Source organism: Mirounga leonina, unplaced genomic scaffold (assembly GCF_011800145.1).
Source record: "Mirounga leonina isolate KUSES-001 unplaced genomic scaffold, KU_Mleo_1.0 Mir_176, whole genome shotgun sequence".
Classification (NCBI taxonomy): domain Eukaryota; kingdom Metazoa; phylum Chordata; class Mammalia; order Carnivora; family Phocidae; genus Mirounga; species Mirounga leonina.
The window spans coordinates 51,369,644-51,390,953 of NW_023270454.1; positions in this window are offsets into that span (position 1 = coordinate 51,369,644).

The following is a 21,310-nucleotide window of genomic DNA, read 5'->3' on the forward strand; positions in this document are numbered from 1 at the left end:
CAAGGAAGACTAAGACTATTTTCAGTTTCTGTAACAATGAATTAAAAAAAAAAATGGAACTGTTGAGGCACGGATTTGAGAGAAAACTGAATTTGATTATTGCATGAATAGTATCATGTCATTTTACAGATTCAAAAATTTAAGTCCAGAGAGATGAAGTATTTTGTGAGACCCTACAGCTTTTTAAGGACTGACCTGGAATTGGAAATAAAGGCCAGCAGACTCCACATGCCTCAGTTGTTGCCACCGATGACATTCTAAGAAAAAAAAAAAAATGCTTTGATTTTCTCTGCATGGACATGGTATTCTGATATCGCTAAAAACAGGCATGTTTGTGGTGTGGTTGTGTGTTTGTGTAAGTGTGTACAAAATGAGTCTATTGTAAATTAAATTCTTAGCTTAAATTCTTCAAGAAAGAAAGAAGGGATGTTTTTTTTCAGTGATGGTCGATAATATTCACCAAAGCCCATTTTCAAGCAATCAAGTCATTCTAACTACCCATTAAGGCACACCGCAGCAACCGTAACATGCTGCCTGGCAAACTGTAGGCACCCAACAAACGCTTTTTGGATGGCTCTTATGCCTTTGAGGGTATTACGATCGCAAAGCCTTTCTGTACACCTGAGATTGAACAAGGTTTGTGATAGTGTGATTGGTCCTAAAATTTATGTGCAGAATTGAATTTTGAATGTGAATAACCCAGGTATTTCACTTCCATTTATCCTTTGTAACATTTACTTAATACAGACTTTGTGCTCTTGCTGAACCTTTCTGTTATGTTTTTGAAAGGTTTATTTGCTCTGCAGGTCAACTGTGGAAAGAACGTTTCATTCAACATTATAAGAAGGATTTTCCTCATTCTATTATTTCTACACAAATATTTATTAAAAATATATGGATTGGTTTACATTTATCTGATGATTCCCAAAAATGATTTGAGAAAACTTTAAAGTTACATGACCTGCTTTCTATACACATAATCCACACTACTAAGTAATTTATAAAAATCCATAAAATAAAAAAAATAACTTAAAGGTCACAAGGCTCTCAGAAGAATAAATGACCTTTGATGCTGGAAATCACTGAAGTTTTTTTTTTTTCAAGTTTTGCATAATATATTATGCATCACTTCTCTCATGATATTTCTAGTAAAATTAAAACAAAGCTCAGACAGAATAAAGCATTATAGAATATGTAAAAATTTTAAGACTCTCATAATTGGATGGATACCTAAGTTCCTACCTTGAAAGTAGAATTAGAAAATTAAGGGACATTTATCTTAAAATGGTAGCATGTTTTCTGATTATTTAAAATAAGTAAAAACAGGGATTCTGAGAAAAAAATGATAACTTGAGATCACAGTAGGAAGATCATTTACTGATCAAATAACAGATAAAACAGGATAAGAATTCTTCTTAATAATGTTCTTATCTTGGATTTGTAGAGACCATCACCATGTATAAAAGGCCAGTTTCATGTCAAGAGCTATCCTGGCTTTGGTCTAAGCTGAAATACTGAGTAAGGAATTTTTGGAGAGAGTCTGCCATGGGAACATTAAGTATTAATCTTTTCCTAATATGCCCAATGCAAAATTGTGAAGCCAGGTGCATGATAGGCATGTCTCCACTTTCCACACTTCTAAGAGCTTATATCCTTATCTTACAACACTTGGTTGGTCTGTAGTGTCCGCTAAATCTCTGCTAGGATCTGGAATCATTTCCTGATGTGGGATTGTCTCTTCATCACCTTCAAATTATTTCTGCACTTTTTATAAGACAAATATTTATGCTATGTATTCACAACTGAGTATGAAGTCATTCTAATATTAATTTAGCACACATTTATTGGATACATATCACATGTGGGTTATTACTCTAGGCCCCAAAAATGGGGCAGGTACAAAACAGACAAATCCTTGCCTTCATGGAAGAGAGAATAGATACTTCCTATGTCAAGTGCTAAACGCTGTGAGAAAAAAAAAAAAAAAAAAAAAAAAAGAAAAGAAAAAGAAAAAGAAAGAAAGAAAGAAAAGAAAAGAAAAGAAAAAAGAAAGGTAGCCAAGGGTTGCACTGAAGGTAGGGAGGAGCTGAAAAGAAAGGTTGATGTTTTATATAAGGAAGGCAGAGAAGACTTTTAAGATAAGGTGACATTTTAACAAAGATCTGAAGAATATAAATGAGTGACACAAAGCCATATCTGAAAAGAACGATCAGTCAGAGGAAGCTGCAAATGCATATGCAATGGGAGAGAAATGTTCTTTATTAAAAAACAAAAACAAAAAAAAACAAAAGAAAACAAAAAAACAGAGAGAGAGACAGATATGAATGGCCAGAGTGGGATGAGGAAGATAGAGGGTATTAAGAGAAAAAGTCAGACAGAGGAGAGAGGACCTGATCACTTAAGAACTTGTAACCTTATTAAAGATTCAGTTTTACTTTGAGTGAGAATGTGGAGAAAACAGAGGATTTGGACCAAAGGAACAATTTGACTTATGTGTTAAAAATATCACTTTGAGAGGTGCAGTTAGCATAGACTATAAATATGGAAGCAGATAAGGAGGCTACTGAAATTACCCAGTCAAGAATAATGCTGTCTCCGTACTAGTAGTAAAATTGACATATTGTCGCAGATGAGAAGTGGACAGTTATTGTGATAGATTTAGAGGTAATCTAAGTCTAAGCAAGTAATCTAACGGATTTCTCTGCAGCATGATAAAATAAGAAAAACAAGATTGACTCGACAATTTTTTGATAGAGCATTAAGAAAGATAAGATTTCTACTTATTGAGGTGGCAACAATTCTGGATTATGTTAGAATAATTTTAGGGTGAGAGGCTTATGTGGAACAGAAGTTTGCTTTGGGATTTCTGGTGTTGGAGATATATTTTGACACCCATGTAGAGAGGAGTAGCAATTTTTGGTGGCTGAGTGTAAGTATCTGTTTGCTGTTCAGTATAGAGGTCCAGGCAGATAAAAAAAAAAAAAAAAAAAAATATATATATATATATATATATATATATATATATATATATATATATATATATATGATTAACCACCGTCGAGGAATCATGTTTAAAGACATATGATGGAATGAGACCACCTACGAAGTGAATGCACACAGAGAAGAGAGAATATCTAAATATTTGACATAGCATACCCTGATGTTTAAAGGTGAAGGGACTGATGATGAAGTAACAACAGTGATGTTTCAGAAGACACCTACAGGAAGTGTTTAAGAAATAAACAAAGGTTATCAATATAAAGTATGGCATGATTGGTTGATTTAGACAGGACATAACATTCAGTAATGTATTTGCTAGAGATGTGTTTCATGAAACTTATGAAGATTAATGCTTATCTCAAATGTGCTCAAAATAAAGGAATGCGAGATAGTGGCCTTAATAAGGGTAGTAGAGAAATGAGGCTGTAGCTGGAAAGGGATGGGATATTGAGAAGATTTTTTTAAATTATGTTTTTCTTTGTTTTTAAAATGGGAGCTATTATGGCAAGATTTTACACTGATGATGATAGTTTAGGACCGAGGGGAAATCTATTCCGTAGGAGGAAGAAAGAATAACAGATAAAGTACATTCTTGAAAATTTGAAATGAGATGACACTGGTGGGGTAAAGGTGTGTGCACAGTAACAGCAGAGAAGGTAGATTGTAGGTATGTAGATTCAAGTACATTGGCAGATATTATGATGCAAAACTCTAGTTCTGTTATGATTGTGTCAGTATTCTAAGTAAATAGATGAAATTACTGTTTTGTTGTCGCACATAGGTATTAGCCATTGTTTTCTGAAGTTTTCTATCTGAAAAGTGCTTTTATACAAAGCAAAATACATGAATAGTAGACATTTTTGCACCAAATTGGTGGTTTTGAGGATAAAGAATGACCATATTAAACTATGTTAGTTATAATGGAATCTCATAAAACTCCTCACATCATCATGTAGACAGCTATTAGTGGCCTACATGACGTCCCATTACATTTGCACATTGATCATGGAGGAAGCAGTGTCTTTTTATGTTCTATTTGCTTTAGAAATTAGGATTAGTAGAATCTGGGAATGATTTTTAGGCGAATGTTTGATCTAAGAAAAAAATCTAGAAAAATGAAATGTGGGACTCCTGGGTGGCTCAATTGTTAAGCGTCTGCGTTTGGCTCGGGTCATGATCCCAGAGTCCCGGGATGGAGTCCCGCATCGGGCTCCCTGCTCAGTGGGGAGCCTGTATCTCCCTCTGCCTGCCACTCTCCCTGCTTGTGTGCTCTCTTCTCTCTCTCTCTGTCTGGCAAATAAATAAATAACATCTTTTAAAAAAAAGAAAAATTAAAATGTAAGCCCTAAGATTTTTACCTTAAAATCTTACAACCTATATTTACTTACAACCTATATTTTTCTTACAACCTATATTTACAGGGCACTGTTTTGGATAATTTATATGGATTAGGTCTATAAATTTTCACAGTAGGAGTATAAGAATTTATTAGTATTGCCTGGCTTTCCAAATGATAATATTTTCTGATTACATAGATTATTAAATTATCAGTACAGTTTGATTATTTGAAATATTGTAGTGTATATAAGTAATGCAGAATAAAAAATATATATTCTCATAAGATAATAAAAGCTAACACACACATACACGATTATTCTTTAATCGTCTTCTTTGTAATCCATATTATGTATATAATTAACTATTTAGTAATCTCACAAGTGGACCTCTATGTTTCTTACCCACATATGATAATTGTACTAATTTGAATTCTTACCTCTAGTGTGAAAATACCTGTTCCACCATATCCTTGGCAATACCCCATTATGTGCACTTAAATATGCTTATGTGTGTTTTGTGCACTTTACATGTATGATATCATATATATAGAAGAAACATAATCCTTGAATTATGCTTTCAGAATATAACATGGACACAATTTCTTTTCATTTACATTGACCTACTGAATCAATTCTCAGATTTCTATTTTTACTAGATATATATATATATCTATCTAATACACTAAAACTGTATATTATTTGGATTATTTCTTTGAAAGCAGTATATGTAGCTTTTTTTCTTTTTAAAGATTTTATTTATTTATTTGACAGAGAGAGAGACAGCGAGAGAGGGAACACAAGCAGGGGGAGTGGGAGAGGGAGAAGCAGGCTTCCCGCTGAGCAGGGAGCCCGATGCGGGGCTCAATCCCAGGACCCTGGGATCATGACCTGAGCCAAAGGTAGTCGCTTAACGACCGAGCCACCCAGGTGCCCTGAAAGCAGTATATGTAGCTTTAACGTGTGCTTTTAAAAATAAAATAACCCATCAATACTCAGTAGACCCATCACACGTTTGTTTTTAGACAATATTTAGTTCTCAGACGGGGCCAGCCGTCTGACTGGAAAGCCTCACCGCACATGTGCAACCCATGGGCATGGGTTCCCTGACCTAAATGCACAGACAGTAGGATTGTACCATCGGCCTCCTCAGCACAGTGCTCTGGCCAAGGCTTTGTGCCCCACTGGTGATGCAGTTGGGAACGTGTATCAGAAAGTTTGCTGTATCTAGCCTCTGCTTAAATGAACTGATTTAGTCAGCTGCAAGACTGGAAGAATATTTCAATCTAATTATATCTTGAAGTGTATTTGTTTCCCACATATCTCTAGTATTCAGGCTAATATTAAATGAAAATGAACATTTTTAATACAGGAGACTCTTACGGTGTGCCAGGGGCAGAACTTCGGATTTGTGTAAACTGCAAGAATCATGGTGACCTTCATCCGACTCTGGTCAACAGTCTTCTCTCACCTCAACATTTGTCATTCACTGATGTGCTTTGTGTCTTTGTAGTTTTGGCTTTTCTAGAATTTGATATACTTTTGAAGTCTTTGTGACTTCTTCCACTTGGCATAATATCTCTGAGATATATCCATGCATTTACATGTATCATTTGACCATTTATGTTTTTTGCTGAGTGATTTTATTGGAGGAATGTACCAAGAAGTATTTATCTCTTCATCATTTATGGACATTTAGGCTATTTCCAGTTTTGAGCCATTATGAATAAAGCTGCTTCTAACACTCTAGAACAAGTCTCCATGAGAATATATGTTTTCATTTTCTTGGGTAAATACCTAGGAACAGGATTACAGGGTCATATGATAAGTGTATGTTTACATTTAAGACACTGACAAATTACCTCCCATAATTTTGCTTTCCCACCATTAGTGTATGAAAGTGCCACATCTTCTCCAACACTGAGTTGTCAGTCTTTTTTTTTTTTTTAAAGATTTTATTTATTTATTTGAGAGAGAGAATGAGAGAGAGAGCATGAGAGGGGTGAGGGTCAGAGGGAGAAGCAGACTCCCTGCCTAGCAGGAAGCCCGATGCGGGACTCGATCCCGGGACTCCAGGATCATGACCTGAGCCGAAGGCAGTCGCTTAACCAACTGAGCCACCCAGGCGCCCCTGAGTTGTCAGTCTTTTTAATTTTAGCCACAAGGCTTTTAAAAATCAAATCCCTACCTCCTTACCTCCCTTCAATCACAATTAACCACGCCGCAAGCAAGGGGACTCTCCTTAAATTGCAACTCATCTTGTTTCTGTCCATCTCCAACAGTGTTCCCTTTTATCTCTGTTACCTTCAAGATGAAGTCAAAATTCCTTTGAATTCATGTAAACCTCTTTCTAAACCATCTCTGCCTACATTTGTGGCCTCATTTACCTCCATATCCCTACATGCTCCTGGAACCACTATTTTCAAACTCTGTCCAATTCCTTTACCTTTTGTTGAAGTATTCTTTCCCCATTTATCACTCAATAACTTTCTCAGTATTTAAGCAAAATACCTTCTCTGGGATATATGTTATGCACACACACGATATTATCTGTTGATCCCTGTGAGAATTATTTAATTATCCCAGTGAAAAGTATTCACTAATTTTGCCTTTTCATTAATGTCTGGTTTTAACTTCTATCTGTCACACTGATGGAATATATATAGTATTTGCTTATATCCTTATATATATATGTATTTCATATATATATATGTATTTCATATATATATGTGTATATATATATATATATGTATTTCACAAAACATATCACCTCACAAGTACTCAATCAATATTTTAAGAAATACATATTGATTATTAAGTGCTTCCTTTGCTGTAATGGGCATTTATGTATAACGTTTCAACATGTTGATCGTGTATAATATAAAAAGCATTTTCCCTGTTGTTATTTTAAAAGTTTAATTTGAATACATACATAATACATTTTATACTGTTATAATATATAAAATATCTCAGCAATTTGAGTGTATATATTTTCTTTTCATAATTTTTAAAAATTAAAACATTATGAAAATATTTTTAGATATTTATTTTACTTTCAAATATTATGGTCAAGTTCTCTCTGCTCTGCCCAATCTTTTTAAGTAGTCTAATTTTTATTGCATGAATGAGGGAGTATTTTCTTAATCCAAATATACTATAAATGTGAAATTAAATTGAGACCTCTATTTAAGCATATTTGCATAATTTAAAGTAAAATACGTTACACTGCAGATGCACAAAGCTTTCAAGAACACTTATTTTTTCAAATCTTAATTTGTCTTTAGTTCTTATGTTTTCATTTTTTTAATAAAGAACTAAATGTGCGTTCTGCTTTTAAAATATACTGCTTTAGATATATGGAGAAACTAAATGCGGTTTGCTTTCAACTATATTTGTTAGAATTCACCAGAGATAATATATCATTATGGGATATTTAGGATGATAAAATCAAGTTATAGATTAACACTTACAGATAGGCACTTAATTTTTCTATGACTCGGATCAAGTTAAATGTTCAATCTATGTCTAACTTAGCTTCTTCATCTGAAATCTGAGAATACTCTGTCTTTAAGACATATCCTGATAGTGTGGATCTTACAAAACAAATCATGTGAAAGGTTAGGCACCTGGTAGATCTAAAATGGTTTAGCAAACCATCTCCGTGGACACTCCCCTCAAATCTGAATCTTTGAGAAAACTGAGTTTTGAAATACATCACTCAACTTTTTGTGTTCATTTCCTTAAAAAGACTAAGATAGTCTAGGAAAAAACTGGGAAGATACTTGAGATTTTTTTTTTTTTTTTGAAGATTTTATTTATTTATTTGTCAGAAAGAGAGAGAGCATGCACACACAAGCAGGGGGAAAGGCAGGCAGAGGGAGAAGCAGGCTCGCTGCAGAGCATGAAGCCTTATGCAGGACTCGATCCTGGGGCCTGGGATCAGGACCTGAGCAGAAGGCAGTCGCTTAACCGGATGAGCCAACCAGGTGTCCCCCTGAGATATTTTTAAATAATAGTAAATGATCTTTCTTCCAATCCAGAATAATTGAACAAAAATAAAATTAAATAACATAAATCTGTTGAAAGACAAATTAATTAAAACATATTTTTAGCCAATTTATTTTCATGATGAAGGCACTTAACTTACTTTATGCTTAAATGAATGAAGCACAGTATTATCTAAAATAAGACTTTTATTCCTTTGGTTGAGATTATCCACACTTCAATCTGTCTGTTCCTGTCAGAAACATATTGGACAAGCTATTACATTTGTGCATATCTAATTGTCATTTAAATTCTCAAAATAATGCCTTAAGTTGAAAAACAAAATACAGGGCACCTGCGTGGCTCAGTCGTTAAGCGTCTGTCTTTGGCTCAGGTCAGGATCCCAGGGTCCTGGGATCGAGCCCCACATCGGGCTCTCTGCTCAGCGGGAAGCCTGCTTCTCCCTCTCCCACTCCCCCCGCTTGTGTTCCCTCTCTCTCTGTGTCTCTCTCTGTCAAGTAAATAAAATCTTTAAAAAAAAAAAAAAAAGAAAAGAAAAACAAAATACATTTAAACAAAGCAGTGAGAGTAGTAAACTATAGCCTCTGAGTTAGATAATCTAACGAAGATTTATTCACATTTAGTGAACATTCTTGCCTTTACTATCAGTGGCTCTAATTAAGAATAATCATGTAAAAAAGTCTTTTCATTTCTGTTGACTACCTGTTTCCTGTTTGCCTGAATCTCACTAGTTAGTATTTCCTGTTGGTTCATGAGTTTGTGCCTACATAGCTAGCAATTACTCAAAATCAGTATTTTTCACATGCTACTTAGTTTAATTCACCTTCATATTTCTCCTAATAGTTTGAAATATTATTGAGAGCTATAATAATTTTCATCTAAATAAAGACTCAAGATAATCTAAGTAAAGGGGGAAAAAACAAATTAATATATTTGGATGATTCACAACATAAAAAGTAAGAAATAGATTAATTTTTGGTATGTTTTTAATAAATAACATGGGCTAGACTGTAATTTATTTTTAACAAAATATATATAAAACCTTCATAATCCATGTAAACATGCAAAAGAAAGAAAAAATTAGACATGCATGTCCTAGTATCATTAAAATAGTCATGGACCACTGTTAAGTTCATATGTATGTGTCTTGTTTTATTGTGTTTGTCTTTATTTTCAGTGAATATAACTTTTAAATCTGCAAATGGAACAAACCAACAAAATAACATCATTAAGGACTGACATACTTGTAGTGTGTTAATACAGATCATTAATAAGATACATATTGTAATATAATAGAAATAAGCTTTTTAAACTTTAATAGTATTTAACAATAAAATTACAAATCATGTTTGGAAGAGGTTAGTGTTGATGACACTAATATTACATCCTTGTTGTAAAATGGGTTATTTTACTTTCAGTCCCTGCATATGCTCACAATTTTTTCCTCTGTAAATAGTATATGGTTGGATTTTGTATGTTTTAGTTTAACACCTGTTTTTACTTTTAACTGGAGCAGGTACTCATATGTATTTCATTTAGTTACTGATATATCCCTGTTTAAAACTCTCATTTTATTTTGTGTTTTCTATCTTTCACACTAGACATTTTTTCTCTTTAAAGTTTCCTCTTAATTTTAACTTGTACATTTTTAGCATCTAATTGTTACCGTCTTTTTGCAATTTATACTAATTCTGTTCTTTAATATTTACCAAAAAACTTCAACATGCATAATGATCTTATCAAATTTGAACTCATAATTTTGTTATTATTTTCCTAGCTAACCAAAGGAACATCAATAATATTAACTCCATTAATCTACACATCAATTTTATGTTAGTGTTATCTCATGTTTTATTTTTCCTTTTAGCTCATTAGATATCATTATTTCTCTGTTCCAAAGTCAGGCTAGTATTTCCTTTGCTGATCATTTTTTTTTTTCATTTTAGAAATATTACATGTGAATCACTCTTTTCTTCTGCCTGAAAAATTATATACATACATACGTTCTTTAAGATTTTCTTTGCTGAATGTCAGTTGTTCATAAGCTCAGAGTATTTTGGCTTGGTTTATAAATCAAGGCTGATTTTTTTTTCTTTCATTGCATTGAATATATTTTTTATAATTCTGTTGGCTTTTATATTGTTTTTAAGAAGTCACTTGTTTGTCAGCCACATTTTAGTGAACTTTTTTCTTTGGGTGTTCTGAGAACTCTTTCTCTCTCTATGTCTCTCTGTCCCTGACTTTGCCATTATTTCTCTTTCTTCCACATCAGATTCATTATTAAGGGCTAGCTTAGGATTTTATTTTTTTCGTTTGGCTTTAGGTTCACTGAGCTTCTTGAATAGATACATCAGTGTCTTCCATGATTTCTAGAATTGCCTAAACCATTAAATATTCTTTGCCCGAACTATCTTCTTTGAAAACTCTATTTAAATAAATCATCCCACACAACTTTCCAATTCTGGTAACCTTTTTTCTTTATTTTCATCTTTTTATCTCATTGTGGCAAACTGTAATCATTCTCTTGCACAGTCTAGCTTCCACTCATCTAATTCTTCCTTTAGCTATGTTGAAAATGCTGGCAGACTCATGACCTCAAAGTTTTACTTCACTTATTACATTGTTTGTTCCTTTATGTTTGTTATGTATTTCATGTTAATTTGGCTTGGAGGTAACATTGCATTTTTACTCGTATTTTCAAGTTTTTAAAAAATTTCTTGAAAATAATACAAATACCTGTTTTTGGCGATTATTTAAAAATACCAGTTTTTGTGATTTTGTTTCTATTGTTTTTTTTCTGCTGCTTATTGCTCATTGTGTCTTGTTTCCTCATGTGCTTTATTGGTTTTGAAAGTGTGATACACATTATCTATCAAAATTATTTTAGAAAATTCCCCAAGTCCTAGAATGAAAAATTCCCACATAGAATAATTTCCTTTATCTCTACCAGAGGCTCTGGAGGTTATTATCCAGAAAAAATAAAAATTAAATTAATAGACTCATGGACCTTCAAAGTAAAGCAAGTAAGTCCTAAAAATCCCTGTGACAGCCAGCCTACGGATTCCTCCTCATAATCAGAACTTTTCCTCTTCTTATTTTGTAATCCGCTTTAATTAATTTTCAAGTAACATTCCACAAATCTTCCTGGAAGTGGAGAGAGACTTAGTGAATCCAGAAATAGAATTGCTGAATTATATGATAGTTCTATTGTTAATTTTATGAGAAATCTTCATACTGTTTTCCATAATGGCTAAACTAATTCACATTCCTTCCAACAGCACATAAGGGTTTCCTTTTCTCCACATCCTTACCAACTTTATTATCTCTTATTTTTCAATAAAATAGCCATCCTGGCAAGTATGAAGAGATATCTCATTGTGCTTTTGATTTGCATTTCCCTGGTGATTAGTAATGTTGAGCACTTGCTTATATACCTGTTGGTCATAAAAAGTGTTGGGAAAATGGGGTAGTCACACACAAAAGAATGAAACGGGACCCCTATCTTATGCCATACACAAAAATCAAATCAAAATGAATTAAAGATTTAAATGAAATACTTGAAAACATAAAACTTGTAGAAAAATATAGGGAAAAGCTCCTTGACATTGGTCTTTGCAATAATATTTTGGATATGACACCAGAAGCTCAAGCAACAAAGTCAAAAATACACCAGTGGGGTTACATGAAATGAAAAAGCATCTGTAACTGCAAAGGAAATAATCAACAAAATGAAATGCAATCTATGCAATGAGAGAAAGTATGTGCAAACCATCAGTCTATCTGTAAGGGATTAATATCCTTTAAATATATGAGGAACTAATACAATTCAACAGCACAAAAACAAATAACCTTTTTCAAAAAATGGGCAAAGGATTTTAGTAAACATTTTTCCAAAGGAGTCATTACTTTTATTAAGCATTGTTATCAAACTATCTTCATGTACTTGATGAAAGAAAAAATGTATATAGTGCTATAAATTAGTTGTTCTCTCAGCTACATATAATTTTATTTTATAAATAAGAAGAATTATTTTATTAAATTAAACAAGGAAAATCAATTTTACTTATAATAAATACTTCACGATATGTTTGGATTAAAATGTTTACTTTACTGAAAGAACATTTCAAATCTGAAAGATACTATATAACATTTTCTATGCATATATTATCTGGAGAATACTGAAAATTTGTGCCTGAAAACATAACATACACTTAACATAATAGATGCACTAACTTATACAGCTTCATTTCTTCAAAGGTGTTTTTATTTACAGCTAATACTTATTCTAGGAAGAGAATTAAATGTAGCTGAAAGCATTGCTTATATTTAAACAGGTGGAAAAGGCAAGTTTGAACATACAATATTTATTGCCCACCTTTCTGCTATCTTTGTTTTGCTCTCAAGGGATTCTCCTTTCAGAGGAATTTTTGCTTTGACAATAGAGAATAGGAGATTTTAGTTTAAATATTGTCAACACTGTTACCACTCCACTCTGCAACATTTTTTTTTAATTCAAAATACTCCCAAACACTTCAGTTTATGATGCTACAATTCACCCTTAAGAGAAATAGTAAAGAAAGTTTTTAGTAAAGAAAAACAAATAATATAATGAGGTATCACAATACCTATGCTAAAGATTAAGGATCGATTACTCTAAGACCGGATTTATCCTCTTGTTTAAAATAACTTAGTAACACACACACACATATGGAGAGAGAGAGAGAGATGACACTGGATATGAATAAGGATGGGCAGTGATCTTTGAGAGAGAGAAAACAGAAGAGGGGGCCCTATGAATGCCCTATTTTATTTACTGCCTAGAGAGAGGTGCAGGGCAGTTAGGCAAGGAAAGCGACCCCTGGAGTTGAACATACAAAGTCAAGGGTTCTGGGGAGATCATGGTGGCTAAAATTGGCAGGTCTGAGATGGTAGGCATCCAAAGAGAAAGCTCTCTGGTGTCTGCAAATATTCTCTCTCTTTTTTTTTTTAAGATTTTATTTATTTATTTGAGAGAGAGAGAATGAGAGAGAGCACATGAGAAGGAGGAGGGTCAGAGGGAGAAGCAGACTCCCTGCCGAGCAGGGAGCCCAATGTGGGACTCGATCCCGGGACTCCAGGATCATGACCTGAGCTAAAGGCAGTCGCTTAACCAACTGAGCCACCCAGGCGCCCTGCAAATATTCTCTTGAGCATTTAACAGAATACTGATTAATGTATACATCCAAATCCTCTATTCAAGATGAGGGAAACTTGCAAAGATTAAAAGAAACAGTGCCAGACATTCATATAAAACTTAGATTACACAGGGCCTCACCAGTCAAACTAAAAAACAAACAAATAACAATAACAAAAGAAAACAAAACAACACAACAACAACAACAACAACAACAACAACAACAACTCATAGTTCAGAGGGCATTTGGTAAAGTAACCAGGGAAGCCTTACCTCAGGAGTAGGAATTAATTACATTTATACTGAATATTAATGTGAACCCATCAAAAAATCATAAATGTGAAATCTGAAAGGATCTATTTCCAATAAATTACCTGTGTTTCAGGAAAAAAAAAAAAAAAAGCTCAAGGATACCCACATAAAAATGCAAAAAAAAACAGTACCTACAAAGATAAAATTAATAAAAACGGTCATCCAAAACTGCAGACAAATTGAAATTTCAATAACAGAGTCAAAAGAGATTAGCAACATTAAATTTTGTAAGGATCTGGAGCAAGAAGAACTCTCACACCTTGATGGTAGGAATGTAAAATTCTTTAACAACTTCTCAAAATCCTTTCACAATTTCTCATAATGTTAGACTCATGTATATACTATGACCAACAACTCCACTGCAATGCATTTGCAAATTCCCCCTTCCCAAATAAAATATAGATGTTCACAAAATAATCTGTATAGTAATGTACATAGAAACCTTATTTAAAATAGCCAAAATTTTGAAAGGTTCTAAACGTCCATCAAAGGGAGAATAGATAAAGTGTGCTGTATTCAGGGAAGAAATAGCCTTTCAGCAATTAAGGATTATGAACTTCTAATAAACACGATGACTCAATGAAGCTCAAACACATGTTGAACCAAACAAGCCAGGCATAAATGAATATAAACTGTCTGAAGTTTAAAAGGACGTAAAACTAATGTGTCGTGATCAGAAGAATGATCGCTTCTCTAGTGAAAGTTATTGCCTAGAAAGAAGCATGAGGAAAGTTTCTTGGGTCGTATTTGTAATTTTTAATGAGGTATAATTTATATTAATAAAATAAAGATATCAACAAGTGTTCAAGGATTTAGATTTGACCATACCATATATCTTACCACAAAAAATAATATTAAAAAAAGTCTTAAAAAGGACACTTTATTTTTAAAGATTTTATTTATTTCTTTGTCAGGGAAGAGAGAGGGAGACAGCACAAGCAGGGGGAGTGGCAGACAGAGGGAGAAGCAGACTCCCAGCTGCACAAGGAGCCCAATGTGGGACCTGATCCCAGGAGTCTGGGATCATGACCTGAGCAGGAGGCAGATGCTTAAGCAACTGAGCCACCCAGATGTCCCACAAAATGACACTTTAAGTGAAATAAATTTACAACTATTTGAAAACCAATTGGTTAGGTTTCTATAAAATTAATTATTCACCTCCCCCATCACCCTAGCTCCATAATTACTCCTAAAAACTTACCCAAGAGAAATGAAAACTCATATCCACAGAAATATCATTATTTTTGCCTTATTTTCTGGAAAATTTCTTTAATATCAACCTCTAAATCTAATACAGGTCATCTTAATTTACTACCACACTTTAAATCCCAATATTTTTATAGTTTTCTCCAAGCAACCTGTTATTTTTTTTTAATTGAAATATAATTGACATAGAACATCATTGTTCTAGGGGCACCTGAGTGGCTCAGTTGGTTAAGCATGAAACTCTTGGTTTCAGCTCAGGTCATGATCTCAGGGTCCTGAGATCAAGCCCCACACTGGGCTCCCCACTGGGCGCAGAGCCTGCTTAAGATTCTGTCTCCCTCTCCCCACCTGTTCACACTCTCTTTCTAAAAAAAAAAGAGAGGGAGTGCCTGGGTAGCTCAGTTGGTTAAGCAACTGACCCGCTCAGGTCATGATCTCAGGGTCCTGAGATCAAGCCCCACATCGGGATCCCCACTCAGAGAGGAATCTGATTGTCTCGTTCCCTCTCCCTTTGCCTCTCCCCCTGCTCACGATCTCTCTGTCTCTCAAATAAATAAATAAAATCTTTAAAAAAAATTTGGGGGGTGCCTGGGTGGCTCAGTTGGTTATGCGTCCTGCTCTTGGTTTAGGCTCAGGTCATGATCTCCTGGTCCCTGCATTGTGCTCCCCACTCAGCAGGGAGTCTGCTTCCCCCTCCCTTGGCTCCCACCCCCACTCGCACTCTCTCTCTTTGAAATAAATAATCTTTAAGAAAATAAAAAGAAATAAAAATAAAGAACATGATTGTTTTTGTTTTTGGATGCAAATTTCTACTAACTCTCTGAAGATGAATATTTTAAGCATTATTTCTTCTTCATCGTGTCTCTTTCCTCCAAAAAGTCTGGATCAAAGTTCAATGTACAAGTGTGCAATAATTGTCTGCAAGCTTCACTATAATATGATCTGGCTTAGTTATTTAATTTGGGATATGCTAAGTCAAAATCTTTAACCGTTTGTTTATTAGTCACAGTTTAAGTAGAGAAGTAGAACTAGAAGAAGATATTTTATGACATTTATTATAAGAAACTGACTAGTTAGGCAAGTCCAATATTCTTAGGGCAGGCTGTGAGGGAGGGCAGGCTGGAACTTCAGGGCAGAAGCTGAAGCTGCTGTCCACAGGGAGAATTTCTTCCTCCAGATGACACTGGATTCTGTTCTTAAGGTCTTTCATGTGATTGAATCAGACTCACCCAGATTTACTTAGGATAATGTCCTTTACTTAAAGTCAACTGATTACTGACTTTAACCAAATTTAAGATACATCTTCAAAGAATACCTCGATTAGTGTTTGAATACTGGGAACTGCAGCCTAGCCAGGTTGACACAAGCACAGGATCATCACATTTAGATTCTAAGAAAAAAATAGACATCATCAATGAATCCTTTTTATTTCTTCATATTTAAATCAATTTATGACTAATTTATAAAAGTAAGAATAAAGGTATAGTAAAGAACAACATAATTAGAAATTACAATAGGGGCACCTGTGTGGCTCAGTCGTTAAGGGTTTGCCTTCAGCTCAGGTCATGATTCCAGGGTCCTGGGATCGAGCCCCACATCAGGGTCCCTGTTCAGCAGGGAAACCTGCTTCTCCCTCTCTCACTCCCCCTGCTTGTATTCCTTCTCTCGCTGTGTCTCTCTCTGTCAACTAAGTAAATAAAATATTTAAAAAAAATAGAAATTACAATAAAAAATTAAACAGCACACCTAATTATTTTACCATACTTTTTCCTGACTTGAAAACATATATTCCCTAATTGAGCCACATCCTCTGAATGCAACAAATTTCTTATCTAGTGTGTGTATGAACTTGGAACATATTCATCCTGTAAATACTGACTCTGGGATTTAAATATATCTCTAATAAGTTCTAGCTTACTGTTAACTCTTTTTCTTTTCCAAGCTTTATCGAGATATAATTAACATATAACACTTAATAAATTTAAGGTGTATAGTGTGATGATTTGATAACCATGTATGTTGTGAAATGATTACCATGATAATGTTGGATAACACATAATTACCGTTTTGGGGGGTTATCAGAATTTTAAATATGGCAGTGTATATCATATAAAATTACTGATAAATGAAACAAGCATTTTACATACCATTTTGTCAAAACATGAATTCAAAATATATTTCCTTTCCTTGAGTCCTAGATTTTCTCCAGTTTGAACAAATATCGGCTTTATTAACTCTGTACCCTAGTTAAATAACTGATTAATGATACATCATGTATCTATTTGCATGAATGTGCAAAAGTACAAATGTTATTTTGAAAAGCAGCAAAAAAGTTAATGAGGATATTTAATTAAGTCAAAGAGTCCGTTTATTGGATAATCCAATCTCATTAATTAGATGACTCATTATAATGTAGAGTCCATTTTTTGAGTCAGTGGCTAAAGAAAAAAAGGTCATGTTTATAACATCATTCTACTAAGAAACTTGAAGATTATTTCATTGTTGTTCATCAAGTTAATATGACAAGAGAAATGAGATAAAAATGAATGACAGTTATTTCTTGGGTTGGAAGCAGAGAGATTTAACAAAAGAGGAAATCATTCTTACCCACTTGCTTAAAAATTAAGACCAAATTTTTCATAATATTTTTTGGCTTACTGCAGGCCAGTGCTCAAGATCTAATTATGAATAAATCATCTCTGTTTTATAGAAGACTACAATTTTCTAAAAACTATAACTGGAAGTTGGATAAATAAACATAAAAATTATAACAAAACACAATAAAGACATATCTTTTTTTTTAAGATTTTATTTATTTATTTGAGAGAGAGAATGAGAGACAGAGAGCATGAGAGGGAAGAGGGTCAGAGGGAGAAGCAGACCCTCCGCTGAGCAGGGAGCCCGATGCGGGACTCGATCCCGGGACTCCAGGATCATGACCTGAGCCGAAGGCAGTCACTTAACCAACTGAGCCACCCAGGCGCCCAATAAAGAGATATCTTTATAAAATATTTTAGAGGGAGTGTCAGCAAACTTTTTTTGGAAAAGGCTTGATACTAAGTATCTTAGGTTTTAACGGTCATATTGTTTGTGTTGCAATACTCATATCTGCACTGTAGCACAAAACTATCATAGACAATATGTAAGTGAATGAGCATGTCTGTGCCCCAGTAAACTTTATTAGAAGACATTTGAAATTTTAAAAGTAATGTAATTTTTTCATGTCACAACATATTTTTTTTTTTCAAAACTACACTTAAAACTCTACAAACTATTATTACCTGGCATGTTATATAAAAACCATGATCCATGGACTGCTAATATCTGTACTGGAGAAACAGAATTATGGTATCAGTAAAGTTTTCCCACAGAAAAAAGAGTTTGAAATGTGAGTATCAATTATGACTAAGGAGTTAACTGAAAAGTCCTTCAAGAAAGATTGAGTGGGTTTTGCAGAGTACTCTTATGAGAAAGAGTATGGAATTCAGGACAATGGCAAATAATTTTGTGGGCTTCGACATATGTGTGTGTGTGTGGAAGGGGCAGATGTCAAGAGATAATAGTAAATAATTTAGTTTGGGATAAATTACAAATGCCTTTAGACCTTCCAAAGTGCTTATCATTTATTCTAATGGAAGTGACAAGAAACTAATGAGATTTAAACAGGAAATAAAAGAATCACATTTGTATTTTGTAAGTCTCACCTCAGATGCATAGTTAAGAAACACACCATAGAGAGACAAGACTTCAGGAAGAGAGTTTATTAATTAGATAGTGCATGTAATAATCCAAGAGAAAAACCTAGGGTGACCCCAACTACAGTTCACTTATATGTATATTATTTTTACATGCCACTAAATGGAAAAATTAAATATGTTACTATAATGGCTTAGATATTAAATTCTTATTAACAAGAAGTTAATTTCATGTTATATAACAAAACCAGTGAATTTATCTAAGTTCCAGTGTACTCTCTTGATGACCATCAAATGCTGAGCGGCCAAGTGTTGAGATGGTCAATTAAAACAACAAGCTAAAATGAAAGTAATAGTCAAGGATTTAATTACTTACTGAGATAGTATAATGGGCTAAGCGGGAAAAATCACTGGTTCTCCTATATTCTATTTTCCCCCCAAGAACAGCTCTGGGTAAGGGTCAGGTGAGTCAGCACGGATGTGGGGATCTTCTCACTACCAAGGAGCCATGAACAAAAGCTTTCTCCCATTTTATAGATGCGGGTTTTGGGGGAGGAAGAAGAGAAAGGGCTAGAAAATGTACTGACTACTGAGTCAGAGTGAGGAAAAATGTTCTCAAGGTTTCCCCTTCCCCCCCCCGCCCCCAATAAGGAAGTCTCAAAAGAAGAAAAAGACCTCTGCTAAGCATCTCTAATAAAGAGGTCTCAAATGGAGATGCCTGGGCAGGAATGGCAGATATGTGCAAAAAGATGGCTGGCTAGCGTGATCTTTTGGGCCTGATCATAAGGAGTTACAAAGGCTTTATCTGGCAGGCTTCACAGGAAAAGCTGCTATCTGCACACCAGACTTGGTGCACAGCCAATACATTGCTCTCCAGTCTCTGGAGGGAGCTGTTTCCTGACCGGCAACCTAGCAACGGAAGGCAGACCAAGTAGAGAACTTCTTCCTTTGGAGTAATCAGGAGACACTCGTCAAAGATGCCCTCCAACAATAAGCAGCTAAGGAAAGTGCTCTTCTCCCCTGCCAGACCTGAGACTGCTCTCTCTATTCACAAACACCAAGGCGAAAGGGCAGAACCAGCAAGAGGGACCTAGTGCACTGAGAGGCCTGGTCTAGAAAGATTCTTTGTGCAAACCTGAGACTCTCCTCTCCTGCCCAATGGCACCAGTGTTGCTGGGAGACATTGTGGGGAATTCCACCACACTCTTTACCCACCGAAGAACACCCTGCTTCGGGAAAACCCCTTCCATCATCCTAGTTAAGTCTACCAGGGACCAGTAAGATCCTGAGCAGCGCTATATAAACCAAACAGACCAAAATAATGACATGAAAGCTCTAAAAATTAAGCTGGCATTAGAACCGCAGCCCAAAAAAGCAGGCTGGGATCTGCATGCTATCTAAAATCAATATGACTGCCTGCTAAAATAAATGATTTGAATAATACTCAAAGTCATCTAACATGATAAACAAAATGTCTAGAATACAATAAAAAATCGTCTATTATACAAAGAATGAAAAAAAATCACAACTTAAATGAGAAAAGATAATCCATTGACAGCAGCACCAAGATCAATTAGATGTTAGAATCATCTGAAAGGGACTTTAGAGTAAGCATCACAAAAAATGCTTCAACATCGATTACAAGCAATTGATGAAATTTAATTATCAGGAAAAAAAATTAGGTCATGTAAAAGAACCAAAAAGAGAAATTAAGAGAAAGAGAAATTAAGAACCTGCTGAATGGGGTCAATGACAGCATGGAGATGAAAGATGATGAATCAATGAACATGAGAGCAGGATAATAGAACTTAACAAAGTTGAATATCAGAGACAGAATGATCAAGGCAAATACACATACTCAGGGATGTGTGGGGCAACAACACAAGATTCAACATCCCTATTATATCAGTACCAGAGGAGAGGAAAAATAGAATGAGGCTGAAAGGGGATTTGAAGAAACAAGGTCTGAAAAAGATCTCAAATTGGGCAAAAGAATCAAACCTAAAGATTTAAGAGCCTAAAAATCAATCAATCAATCAGTCAATCAATTGAGTGACAGTAGATTTCTTATGTGAATCCATAGAGACCAGAAAGAAGTGACACAATATTTTCCAAGTGCTGGAAGGAATGAACTGTCAACTGTGAGTTTTGTATTTGGTGAAACTATGCTTTAGGAATGAAGGGTTAATAATATTTTCAGGCAAAGAAAAACTGAAATAGTTTGTTGCTGGCAGACCTACCGTTAAATGTTTGTTAAAAGATTTTCTTCAAGGAAAAGGGAACTGATAAAAGAAGGAATTTTGGAACCTCAGGAAGGAAGGAAGAAAGAAATAATAATGGCAAAGAATGGGTACATAAGATAGATAGCCCTTTCTTAGTGAGTGTTAAAATCAATCATATTTGATGATTGAAATAAAAAGTATAACCCCATCGAGTTCAAGGTAATGATATTTAAAAGTGAAGAATATAAAGGAACATAGGCTTCTACACTTTAATAAAAAGGGTAAAATGTTGATATTTGCAGACTTCTAAAAATCATATACATATAGGGGCACCTGGCTGACTCAGTAGGCAGAGCCAGAGGC